This window comes from Bufo bufo, chromosome 9 (assembly GCF_905171765.1).
Source record: "Bufo bufo chromosome 9, aBufBuf1.1, whole genome shotgun sequence".
Classification (NCBI taxonomy): Eukaryota; Metazoa; Chordata; class Amphibia; order Anura; family Bufonidae; genus Bufo; species Bufo bufo.
In genome coordinates this window covers 83,145,499-83,158,419 of record NC_053397.1, presented here as the reverse complement: position 1 = coordinate 83,158,419, position 12,921 = coordinate 83,145,499, and positions in this window count along the sequence as shown.

Here is a 12,921-nt window from a genome sequence, read left to right as displayed (position 1 = left end):
GTTTTTTTAAACCCAGAATATAATTGCAGTATTTCAAGCTTGTATTTCACAGTGACAAATGCAGCAAAGGCCCCAAATGTAGGGTATTGCCAAAAATGGGTGTTTTTTTTAAACCCAGAATATTATTGCAGTATTTCAAGCTTGTATTTCACAGTGACAAATGCAGCAAAGGCCCCAAATGTAGGGTATTGCCAAAATGGGTGTTTTTTTAAACCAAGAATATTATTGCAGTATTTCAAGCTTGTATTTCACAGTGACAAATGCAGCAAAGGCCCTAGATGTAGGGTATTGCCAAAAATGGGTGTTTTTTTTAAACCCAGAATATTATTGCAGTATTTCAAGCTTGTATTTGACTGTCACAAATGCACATATGCTGTGCTGGTGCACTAAATTTGCATAAAATGGCCACCAAGGCCCACCGAAAAGTTATTTTTCTGTATAACTAGGCACAGGGCCGGGTAAAAAAATTGTGCACTGCTCCCACAAAACAATATCGCTTTAGATCACTGAGTTAACAAGCACTTCTGATAAAATATTCTTTCCTATTCTCTCCCTCACAGCAGCAGCATCCTATCCCTACACTAATAAGAGCAGAGTGACGTGCAGCACTATGTGACTCCAGCTTATATAGAGGCTGGGTCACATGCTGCACTTGCCAATCACATTAGTAGGCATGGCTGTGATGGCTTCTAAGGGCACATGAGTTAAACGCTTGTTGATTGGCTACTCTGCAGCCTTTTTCATAAAGTGCCATTAACTCGCTGAACACCGAACCCAAACCCAAACTTTTGCTGAAAAATTCGGGTTCGAGTCCCGGGTCCAAAAATCCTAAAGTTACTTTACAGTTCGGGTTCGCTCAACCCTAGATTTGGAACCAATTACTAGTTTTCCATAGAGTTACAATGGCCTCAGCATACAATGATAGTCCCAGAACTAATTCATATTGTAACTTTTTTTTATTGGAGTCAAATGGAATATGTGAGAAAAAATGTGGGACATTTTATGCAATTGTAATGGGGGGTTCTCCTTTCTCAAAAGCATTGAATTATGGTGTTGTACAGTAATAATAACCATGTATAGTGCATGATGGAAAGCCATGAACTGATGTGTCTACCCTTATAGGCCTGCACACCTACAAAGCTTTAGGATTACCATACCAAGGGAAGCAGATAATAACAAATTCTAAAATGATATGTCTGCGTATAGGAACACAAGTCTCTTGAAGAGATGAGTGAATTTCTCAAGAATTCGATTTAGCCGGTTCGTTGAATTTTCTGAAAATTTTCATTGGGATCCGAATATATTCACGATAAATTGCAATAGAAAACTGCTATTTCCGGGCTGCATAGAGCCTTTATATGGGTGTAGAACACTGTGCCTTGCAGTAACACGCATATGGAGTTTGCTGGGGTAGTGAAATAATACTGTCAGTCAGTATGACATGCAGATGACAGGCGTCGCTATTAGAATAACTGCACACTTTACTCACCTCGTTCATTGGGAGGGTTATGGTCCTGAGGAGAGGATGTGGGTCCCAGTGGCGGACATTAAGGCCACTCGTCTCATCAGGGCTTTCCATAGGTCTCATCCTAAGAAGGTGGGCTCTGAGTGTCCGGAGTCCACCCGTAGAGGGAGGGGTACTGTCACCGCCAGTTCTGTGAGAAGGTCTGTTAGACGTTCTTCTCTACCTCTTGCATGAGGTTCTTTGTTTTGGTTTCACTTTGTCATCTCCTTGCCTTCTCCCAGCTGTCACCTATTTACACTAATTCTCTCCCTTTATATTCCCTCCCATACTGCCTCACTTTGCGGTTTATACTTCTTCCTGGATGAGTTGTTCACTGCTGGAGGCTGCTACTGCTGATTCCTCAGATAAGTCCTTTTCCTTTATTTGTGTTTCCTTGCTGGCTTGATTCTAGGTGACCCTGACTCCATCCGTATTAAGTGCAGGGAGCCGGTGGTCGTGTCCCCTCACTATTATAGGGTTTTCAGGTGTCACACAGTATAAGGTACGTGGGCATGCAATCGTCTACCATAAAGACCTTTGCATGGGCATAGCAGTCAGAGAGAGCTCTAGGGGTTTTATTGGGCTCACCCATATGCTCCTTAGTTTGTGATCAAGCCAGTCGGATGTTTATTTATAAGTTCCAGCTTTCTGCAACACCATCCGTGACATTATAAACCGCCATAACCGTCTTAAGCATGGATCCGGTTTCGGTCCGGTTCCGGTCTTTCGCTGGAGGTAGCAGATCTCCGTAAAACTGTGTCTCAGTTTCAGGTGACCGGTTCTGCTGGCGTTCATGGAGTTTGTTCCGAGCCTAAGATCTCGCTTCCGGATACGTTCTCCGGGGGTAGTGAGAATTTTGTTTAGAGAGGCTTGCAAACTCCATTTTCGCCTACTTCCCCATTCCTCTTATGATGAGGAGCAGAGGGTGGGGATCATCATCTCGCTGCTCAGGGATAACGCTCAGTCTTGGGCCATTTCGCTGCCGGTGGGGGCACGGCCCCTCCGATCGGTGGATGAATTTTTTGTAGCCCTGGGGCAGATATATGATGACCTGGATCGTATTGCTCTGGCTGAATCTAAACTGCGTATTTTATGAAAGGGTAAACAGTCCGCAGAGAGATATTGTTCAGAATTTCGGAGATGGGCAGCTGATACTGGTTGGAATGATGCTGCACTCCGAAGTCAATTTTGCCATGGTCTTTCAGAAAGATTAAAAGATGCATTTGCTTTTCATGAGAGACCAGCCGCGTTAGAATCTGCCATGTCTCTAGCTGTTCGTATTGACAGGCGTCTTAGAGAGAGAGAGGAGACTACTCCTTCCTGTCATATTTAGTCCAAGGACAGTGGGGCTGTCTCATTCAGTGCGAAGGGGTCTCAGTCTCTCTCAAACCCCTCTAAGGAGTAGGCCATGCATCGGGGTTTGCTTGCCTCTGATAGTAGAGGATTCTGCTCTCAGAGGAGGGTTTTTTTCTGTTGTGGGGGTATAAATTATTTGGCTAATGTTTGCCCCTCTAGGAGATTCATGGAGTTTTCTGAGGGTAATAAAAGAAAAACAAAAAGAAAAAAACCCTCTAAAAACTTTCTATTTGCTACTATTGGCAAGGTTGATGCGGAAATTGAAGGTTTTGCCGTTTACTTGTAGTTCCCGTTTTCTCCTACCTGCCATGGTGGCGCTAGACAGCAAGAAAATTGTTTGAGATTTTTGTAGATAGTGGAGCAGCTGTCAATCTCATTGATAATCTATTTGCAATAACGCATGGTATCCAGGTATGCACTTTGGAAAAGGATATACCTGTTTTTGCTATCGATTCCGCTCCACTTTCTCAAAGATCGTTAAAGGGCATAGTTCACAATATCCGTTTGACTGTGGGTGACGCTCATGTTGTGGATATGTCATGTTTCGTCTTAAGCAGATTACCTACTCACTAAACACAACCCCACCATTGATTGGCAAGCAAGGCAAATAAATGGTTGGAGTGAGTTTTGCAGAGAGAATTGCCTCACGGCGTCTCTTTCAGAGGTTTCTACAAAGACTGTGCCATCTTTTCTCTCTGAATTTTCGGATGTGTTTTCCGAGAGTGGTGTCCAGGAGTTGCCCCCGCACCGGGAGTACGACTGCCCTATTAATCTCATCCCAGGCGCCAAACTGCCAAAATCACGTTTATACAATCTCTCCCAACCTGAAAGAGTCGCTATGCGTACTTATATCTCTGAGAGCCTGAGAAAAGGACACATCCGACCCTCGAAGTCACCTGTTGCCGCTGGTTTTTTTTTTGTTAAGAAAAAAGATGGTTCTTTAACCACCTCAGCCCCCAGTGCTTAAACACCCTGAAAGACCAGGCCACTTTTTACACTTCTGACCTACACTACTTTCACCGTTTATTGCTCGGTCATGCAACTTACCACCCAAATGAATTTTACCTCCTTTTCTTCTCACTAATAGAGCTTTCATTTGGTGGTATTTCATTGCTGCTGACATTTTTACTTTTTTTGTTATTAATCGAAATTTAACGATTTTTTTGCAAAAAAATGACATTTTTCACTTTCAGTAGTAAAATTTTGCAAAAAAAAACGACATCCATATAGAAATTTTGCTCTAAATTTATAGTTCTACATGTCTTTGATAAAAAAAAAATGTTTGGGTAAAAAAAAAATGGTTTGGGTAAAAGTTATAGCGTTTACAAACTATGGTACAAAAATGTGAATTTCCGCTTTTTGAAGCAGCTCTGACTTTCTGAGCACCTGTCATGTTTCCTGAGGTTCTACAATGCCCAGACAGTACAAACACCCCACAAATGACCCCATTTCTGAAAGTACACACCCTAAGGTATTCGCTGATGGGCATAGTGAGTTCATAGAACTTTTTATTTTTTGTCACAAGTTAGCGGAAAATTATGATTTTTTTTTTTTTTTTTTTTTTCTTACAAAGTCTCATATTCCACTAACTTGTGACAAAAAATAAAAAGTTTTATGAACTCACTATGCCCATCAGCGAATACCTTGGGGTCTCTTCTTTCCAAAATGGGGTCACTTGTGGGGTAGTTATACTGCCCTGGCATTCTAGGGGCCCAAATGTGTGGTAAGGAGTTTGAAATCAAATTCTGTAAAAAATGACCTGTGAAATCCGAAAGGTGCTCTTTGGAATATGGGCCCCTTTGCCCACCTAGGCTGCAAAAAAGTGTCACACATCTGGTATCTCCGTACTCAGGAGAAGGTGGGGAATGTGTTTTGGGGTGTCATTTTATATATACCCATGCTGGGTGAGAGAAATATCTTGGCAAAAGACAACTTTTCCCATTTTTTTATACAAAGTTGTCATTTGACCAAGATATTTATCTCACCCAGCATGGGTATATGTAAAAAGACACCCCAAAACACATTCCTCAACTTCTCCTGAGTACGGGGATACCAGATGTGTGACACTTTTTTGCAGCCTAGGTGGGCAAAGGGGCCCATATTCCAAAGAGCACCTTTCGGATTTCACTCCTCATTTTTTCCTGAATTTGATTTCAAACTCCTTACCACACATTTGGGCCCCTAGAATACCAGGGCAGTATAACTACCCCACAAGTGACCCCATTTTGGAAAGAAGACACCCCAAGGTATTCCGTGAGGGGCATGGCGAGTTCCTAGAATTTTTTATTTTTTGTCACAAGTTAGTGGAAAATGATGATTTTTTTTTTAATTTTTTTTTTCATACAAAGTCTCATATTCCACAAACTTGTGACAAAAAATAAAAACTTCCATGAACTCACTATGCCCATCAGCGAATACCTTGGGGTCTCTTCTTTCCAAAATGGGGTCACTTGTGGGGTAGTTATACTGCCCTGGCATTCTAGGGGCCCAAATGTGTGGTAAGTAGGTAAATGACCTGTGAAATCCGAAAGGTGCTCTTTGGAATGTGGGCCCCTTTGCCCACCTAGGCTGCAAAAAAGTGTCACACATCTGGTATCTCTGTATTCAGGAGAAGTTGAGGAATGTGTTTTGGGGTGTCTTTTTACATATACCCATGCTGGGTGAGATAAATATCTTGGTCAAATGCCAACTTTGTATAAAAAAATGGGAAAAGTTGTCTTTTGCCAAGATATTTCTCTCACCCAGCATGGGTATATGTAAAATGACACCCCAAAACACATTCCCCAACTTCTCCCGATTACGGAGATACCAGATGTGTGACACTTTTTTGCAGCCTAGGTGGGCAAAGGGGCCCATATTCAAAAGAGCACCTTTCGGATTTCACAGGTCATTTTTTACAGAATTTGATTTCAAACTCCTTACCACACATTTGGGCCCCTAGAATGCCAGGGCAGTATAACTACCCCACAAGTGACCCCATTTTGGAAAGAAGAGACCCCAAGGTATTCGCTGATGGGCATAGTGAGTTCATGGAACTTTTTATTTTTTGTCACAAGTTAGTGGAATATGAGACTTTGTATGAAAAAAAAAATAAAAAAAAAAATAAGCATTTTCCACTAACTTGTGACAAAAAATAAAAAATTCTAGGAACTCGCCATGCCCCTCACGGAATACCTTGGGGTGTCTTCTTTCCAAAATGGGGTCACTTGTGGGGTAGTTATACTGCCCTGGCATTTTCCAGGGGCCCTAATGTGTGGTAAGTAGGTAAATGACCTGTGAAATCCTAAAGGTGCTCTTTGGAATATGGGCCCCTTTGCCCACCTAGGCTGCAAAAAAGTGTCACACATGTGGTATCGCCGTATTCAGGAGAAGTTGGGGAATGTGTTTTGGGGTGTCATTTTACATATACCCATGCTGGGTGAGAGAAATATCTTGGCAAAAGACAACTTTTCCCATTTTTTTATACAAAGTTGGCATTTGACCAAGATATTTCTCTCACCCAGCATGGGTATATGTAAAATGACACCCCAAAACACATTCCCCAACTTCTCCTGAGTACGGCGATACCAGATGTGTGACACTTTTTTGCAGCCTAGATGCGCAAAGGTGCCCAAATTCCTTTTAGGAGGGCATTTTTAGACATTTGGATACCAGACTTCTTCTCACGCTTTGGGGCCCCTAGAATGCCAGAGCAGTATAAATACCCCACATGTGACCCCATTTTGGAAAGAAGACACCCCAAGGTATTCAATGAGGGGCATGGCGAGTTCATAGAAATTTTTTTTTTTTGGCACAAGTTAGCGGAAATTGATATTTTTAATTTTTTTCTCACAAAGTCTCCCGTTCCGCTAACTTGGGACAAAAAATTCAATCTTTCATGGACTCAATATGCCCCTCACGGAATACCTGGGGGTGTCTTCTTTCCGAAATGGGGTCACATGTGGGGTATTTATACTGCCCTGGCATTCTAGGGGCCCTAAAGCGTGAGAAGAAGTCTGGAATATAAATGTCTAAAAAATTTTACGCATTTGGATTCCGTGAGGGGTATGGTGAGTTCATGTGAGATTTTATTTTTTGACACAAGTTAGTGGAATATGAGACTTTGTAATAAAAAAAAAAAAAAATTCTGCTAACTTGGGCCAAAAAAATATCTGAATGGAGCCTTACAGAGGGGGGGATCAATGACAGGGGGGTGATCAATGACAGGAGGGGTGATCAATGACAGGGGGGTTGATCAATGACAGGGGGGTTGATCAATGACAGGGGGGTGATCAGGGAGTCTATATGGGGTGATCACCACAGTCATTGATCACGCCCCTGTAAGGCTTCATTCAGACGTCCGGATGCGTTTTGCGGATCCGATCCATCTATCAGTGCATCCGTAAAAATCATGCGGACATCTGAATGGAGCTTTACAGGGGGGTAATCAATGACAGGGGGGTGATCAGGGAGTCTATATGGGGTGATCACCACAGTCATTGATCATGCCCCTGTAAGGCTTCATTCAGACGTCCGGATGCGTTTTGCGGATCGGATCCATCTATCAGTGCATCCGTAAAAATCATGCGGACATCTGAATGGAGCTTTACAGGAGGGTGATCAATGACAGGGGGGTGATCAGGGAGTCTATATGGGGTGATCACCACAGTCATTGATCATGCCCCTGTAAGGCTTCATTCAGACGTCCGGATGCGTTTTGCGGATCGGATCCATCTATCAGTGCATCCGTAAAAATCATGCGGACATCTGAATGGAGCTTTACAGGGGGGTGATCAGGGAGTCTATATGGGGTGATCACCACAGTCATTGATCATGCCCCTGTAAGGCTTCATTCAGACGTCCGGATGCGTTTTGCGGATCGGATCCATCTATCAGTGCATCCGTAAAAATCATGCGGACATCTGAATGGAGCTTTACAGGGGGGTGATCAGGGAGTCTATATGGGGTGATCACCACAGTCATTGATCATGCCCCTGTAAGGCTTCATTCAGACGTCCGGATGCGTTTTGAGGATCGGATCCATCTATCAGTGCATCCGTAAAAATCATGCGGACATCTGAATGGAGCTTTACAGGGGGGTGATCAGGGAGTCTATATGGGGTGATCACCACAGTCATTGATCATGCCCCTGTAAGGCTTCATTCAGACGTCCGGATGCGTTTTGCGGATCGGATCCATCTATCAGTGCATCCGTAAAAATCATGCGGACATCTGAATGGAGCTTTACAGGGGGGTGATCAGGGAGTCTATATGGGGTGATCACCACAGTCATTGATCATGCCCCTGTAAGGCTTCATTCAGACGTCCGGATGCGTTTTGAGGATCGGATCCATCTATCAGTGCATCCGTAAAAATCATGCGGACGTCTGAATGGAGCTTTACAGGGGGTTGATCAATGACAGGGGTGTAATCAATGACAGGGGGGGTGATCAGGGAGTCTATATGGGGTGATAACCACAGTCATTGATCACGCCCCTGTAAGGCTTCATTCAGACGTCCGGATGCGTTTTGCGGATCTGATCCATCTATCAGTGGATCCGTAAAAATCATGCGGACATCTGAATGGAGCTTTACAGGGGGGTAATCAATGACAGGGGGGTGATCAATGACAGGGGGGTGATCAGGGAGTCTATATGGGGTGATCAGGGGTGATCAGGGGCTAATAAGGGGTTAATAAGTGACGGGGGGGGTGTAGTGTAGTGTAGTGGTGCTTGGTGGGACTTTACTGAGCTACCTGTGTCCTCTGGTGGTCGATCCAAACAAATGGGACCACCAGAGGACCAGGTAGCAGGTATATTAGACGCTGTTATCAAAACAGCGTCTAATATACCTGTTAGGGGTTAAAAAAAACACATCTCCAGCCTGCCAGCGAACGATCGCCGCTGGCAGGCTGGAGATCAACTCTCTTACCGTCCGTTCCTGTGAGCGCGCGCGCCTGTGTGCGCGCGTTCACAGGAAATCTCGCCCATCGCGAGATGACGCATATATGCGTGACTCTGCGCAGGGCTGCCACCTCCGGAACGCGATCCTGCGTTAGGCGGTCCGGAGGTGGTTAAGACCTTGTCAGGATTTCAGCGAGCTGAACCGTATCACGATTCGTGACCCATATCCGCTTCCTCTAATCCCGGACCTGTTTAACCACATTGTTGGGGCTAAGGTTTTTTCTAAGTTGGATTTAAGAGGGCATACAACCTGGTCAGGGTCAGAGAAGGGGACGAATGGAAGATGGCCTTCAATACCTCTAAAGGTCATTTCGAGAATGTGGTTATGCCCTTTGGTTTAAAGAATGCTCCGGCCGTCTTCCAACATTTTGTGAACAGCATTTTTTATCATTTAATGGGGAAATTTGTACTGGTGTATCTAGATGACATTTTGAGATTTTTTTCTCCTGATTTCAAGACTCATCGAGACCACCTACATCAGGTCTTGCTGATTCTGCAGGATAATAAATTGTAAGCTAAACTGGAAAAATGTGTGTTTGCGGTTTCGGAGATTCAATTTCTTGCTTTTCTTCTCTCCGCTTCTGGTTTTCGCATGAACCCTGAGAAGGTCAGTGCTGTGCTTGATTGGGAGCTTCCTGAGAATCAGAAGGCGCTGATGCGGTTTTTGGGTTTTGCCAATTATTACAGAAAGTTCATTTTGAATTATTCCTCTGTTGTTAAGCCACTCACTGATATGACTAAAAAGGGGGTAGATTTTTCTTTGTGGTCGGTAGATGCGCTTAAAGCCTTTTCTACTATCAAAGAGAGTTTTGCTTCCGCTACCATTTTGGTACAACCTGATGTCTCTCTACCGTTTATTGTTGAGGTGGACTCTTGTGAGGTGGGGGTGGGTGCGGTCTTATCTCTGGGTCCCTCTCCTGCCAAATGGCAACCGTGTGCCTTTTTCTCAAGGAAACTCTCCTCTGCAGAGAGAAATTGCGATGTGGGAGATAGGGAGTTGTTGGCCATCAAATTAGCTTTTGAGGAATGGCGCCATTGGTTAGAGGGAGCCAGACACCCTATTACCATGTTTACAGACCATAAGAATCTGGCCTACTTGGAATCGGCCAAGCGTCTGAACCCGAGACAGGCCAGATGGTCTTTGTTCTTTTCTAGGTTTAATTTTGTTGTTACGTTCCGCCCTGGGGTTAAAAATGTGAAGGCGGATGCCCTGTCACGTTGTTTTCCGGGAGGGGGGAACTTTGAAGACCAGGGTCCCATTTTGGCTGAAGGGGTAGTCGTCGTCTCTGCTCTTTATCCTGATTTGGAGGCAGAGGTTCAGGCAGCCCAGGCAGAGGCTCCTGATCTTTGTCCCCCTGGGAGGTTGTTTGTGCCTCTCCCTTTACGACACAAGGTTTTTAAGGAGCACCACGATACTGTCCTTGCTGGGCACCCTGGGAGTAGAGCCACAGTGGATCTCATTGCTCGGAGATTCTGGTGGCCGGCTCTTCGTAAAACAGTTGAGGGTTTTGTGGCAGCCTGCGAGACCAGCGCTCGTGCCAAGGTCCCTCATTCACGGCCATCGGGTTCTCTTCTCCCGTTACCTATTCCCTCCCGTCCTTGGACGCATCTGTCCATGGACTTCATTACGGACCTGCCTCGTTCCTCGGGGAAGACTGTGATTCTGGTAGTAGTGGACCGTTTTAGCAAAATGGCGCATTTCATTCCCTTTCCTGGGTTACCCAATGCTAAGACGCTGGCGCAAGCGTTTTTTGATCACATTGTTAAATTACATGGCATTCGTTCAGACATCGTTTCTGATAGGGGCACGCAATTTGTTTCCAGATTCTGGAAGGCCTTCTGTTCTCGCTTGGGGGTTCGGTTGTCGTTCTCTTCTGCTTTTCACCCGCAGTCGAATGGTCAGACCGAACGCGTCAATCAGAATCTGGAGACATATCTGGCTGTTTTGTGGCGGAGAATCAGGAGGATTGGTGTTCTTTTTTGTCCCTTGCTGAGTTTGCTTTAAATAACCGTCGCCAAGAGTCCTCTGATAAGTCACAATTTTTTGGTGCATATGGGTTTCATCCGCAGTTTGGGACATGCTCTGGAGAGGGGTCTTCTGGTTTACCTGATAAGGAGAGATTTTCCTTGTCTTTGTCATTTATTTGGCAACAGATTCAGGGTAATCTGAAGAGGATGAGTGAGAGATATAAGCGTGTGGCGGATAGGAGACGTGTGCCTGGTCCGGACCTGAATGTGGGGGATCTGGTGTGGTTGTCTACAAAGAATATCAAACTGAAGGTTCCCTCCTGGAAGTTGGGTCCTAAATTTATTGGGCCTTACAAGATCTTGTCCATCATCAATCCCGTTGCCTTCCGTCTTGATCTTCCTCAGACTTGGAAGATACATAATGTTTTTCACAGGTCCCTATTAAAACCTTATGTCCAACCCACTGTACCCTCCTCTTTGCCTCCTCCTCCGATTGTTGTTGATGGTAATCTTGAATTTCAGGTCTCTAGGATTGTGGATTCTCGCATTATCCGCGGTTCTCTCCAGTACCTCGTTCATTGGGAGGGTTATGGTCCTGAGGAGAGGATGTGGGTCCCAGTGGCGGACATTAAGGCCACTCGTCTCATCAGTGCTTTCCATAGGTCTCATCCTGAGAAGGTGGGCTCTGAGTGTCTGGAGTCCACCCGTAGAGGGAGGGGTACTGTCACCACCAGTTCTGTGAGAAGGTCTGTTAGACGTTCTTCTCTACCTCTTGCATGAGGTTCTTTTTTGGTTTCACTTTGTCATCTCCTTTCCTTCTCCCAGCTGTCACCTATTTACACTAATTGTCTCCCTTTATATTCCCTCCCATACTGCCTCACTTTGTGGTTTATACTTCTTCCTGGATGAGTTATTCACTGCTGGAGGCTGCTACTGCTGATTCCTCAGATAAGTCCTTTTCCTTTATTTGTGTTTCCTTGCTGGCTTGATTCTAGGTGACCCTGACTCCTTCCACATTAAGTGCAGGGAGCCGGTGGACGTGTCCCCTCACTATTATAGGGTTTTCAGGTGTCACACAGTATAAGGTACGTGGGCATGCAATCGTCTACCATAAAGACCTTTGCATGGGCATAGCAGTCAGGGAGAGCTCTAGGGGTTTTATTGGGCTCACCCATATGCTCCTTAGTTTGTGATCAAGCCAGTCGGATGTTTATTTATAAGTTTCAGCTTTCTGCAACACTATCCGTGACATTAACTCAGCCTTACAGGTTCATGTTAGCGTCAAGAAGAAGCACACTTCTTTTACACCGTCGTCAGCTGATTCCACATGGATGTCTACAGAACCTGTTCTATTAAATACTTATACAAGTAGAGCCCCCCCAAAAGAGTGGAGAGGGTGTTTGCAGTAGGTTTGTGTTGAAGTCACTGATTATTTTCCTCTGATCTGTCAGAACAATAACCCACAAAAAACGGATCCTGTCTGGGGAGCATACGCCTTCACTCAGTCAGCATTTACTCAGTAATCAATGAGTATTGGTAATGCCAAAAAAACAGGAGTGGATCAAAAACAGAGATGACATGTGAAGCTAATATTTGCATGTCTTCTGTGTTTTGTACCCACTCCTGCTTTTGGCTACCAAATCATAAGTCAATTCTGATGTGACCTTTCAGGCCTTACAGCCAGTGTCGGACTGGGGTGCCTAGGGCCCACCAGTAAAATTTATTTTGGGGGCCCACCATACGGATGCATTCAAATATTACCTGCTCATACAGAAGCAAGATGGTACCAGATGATTGAATATGGGGGTTCCTGCTGCGACTTTGAGAAGGTAGGTCCTGGGGAGAAGAGGACACTGGCAGCTTTCCTCTATACCTATAAATCACCTCAGCTATCTGATTGTGTATATAATAATAAACTGTGGGGTTTCTTAGGTTTTTTATATGAACATAGGCTGGTTGAGGTTCTGTACATTGAATATATGTATGTAGTGCAGTAAGTCTACTGTGTTATGTGCCACTTGTGTAGGGGGTGGGAGAATAGGGGCCCACCGGGGGATTTTCCTGTAACCCTGTGGGCCAGTCCGAGCCTGCTTACAGCTGTTACACAGACAGGATCCGTTGTGCGTCTCATTTTTCCTTCCTTCTGACTGA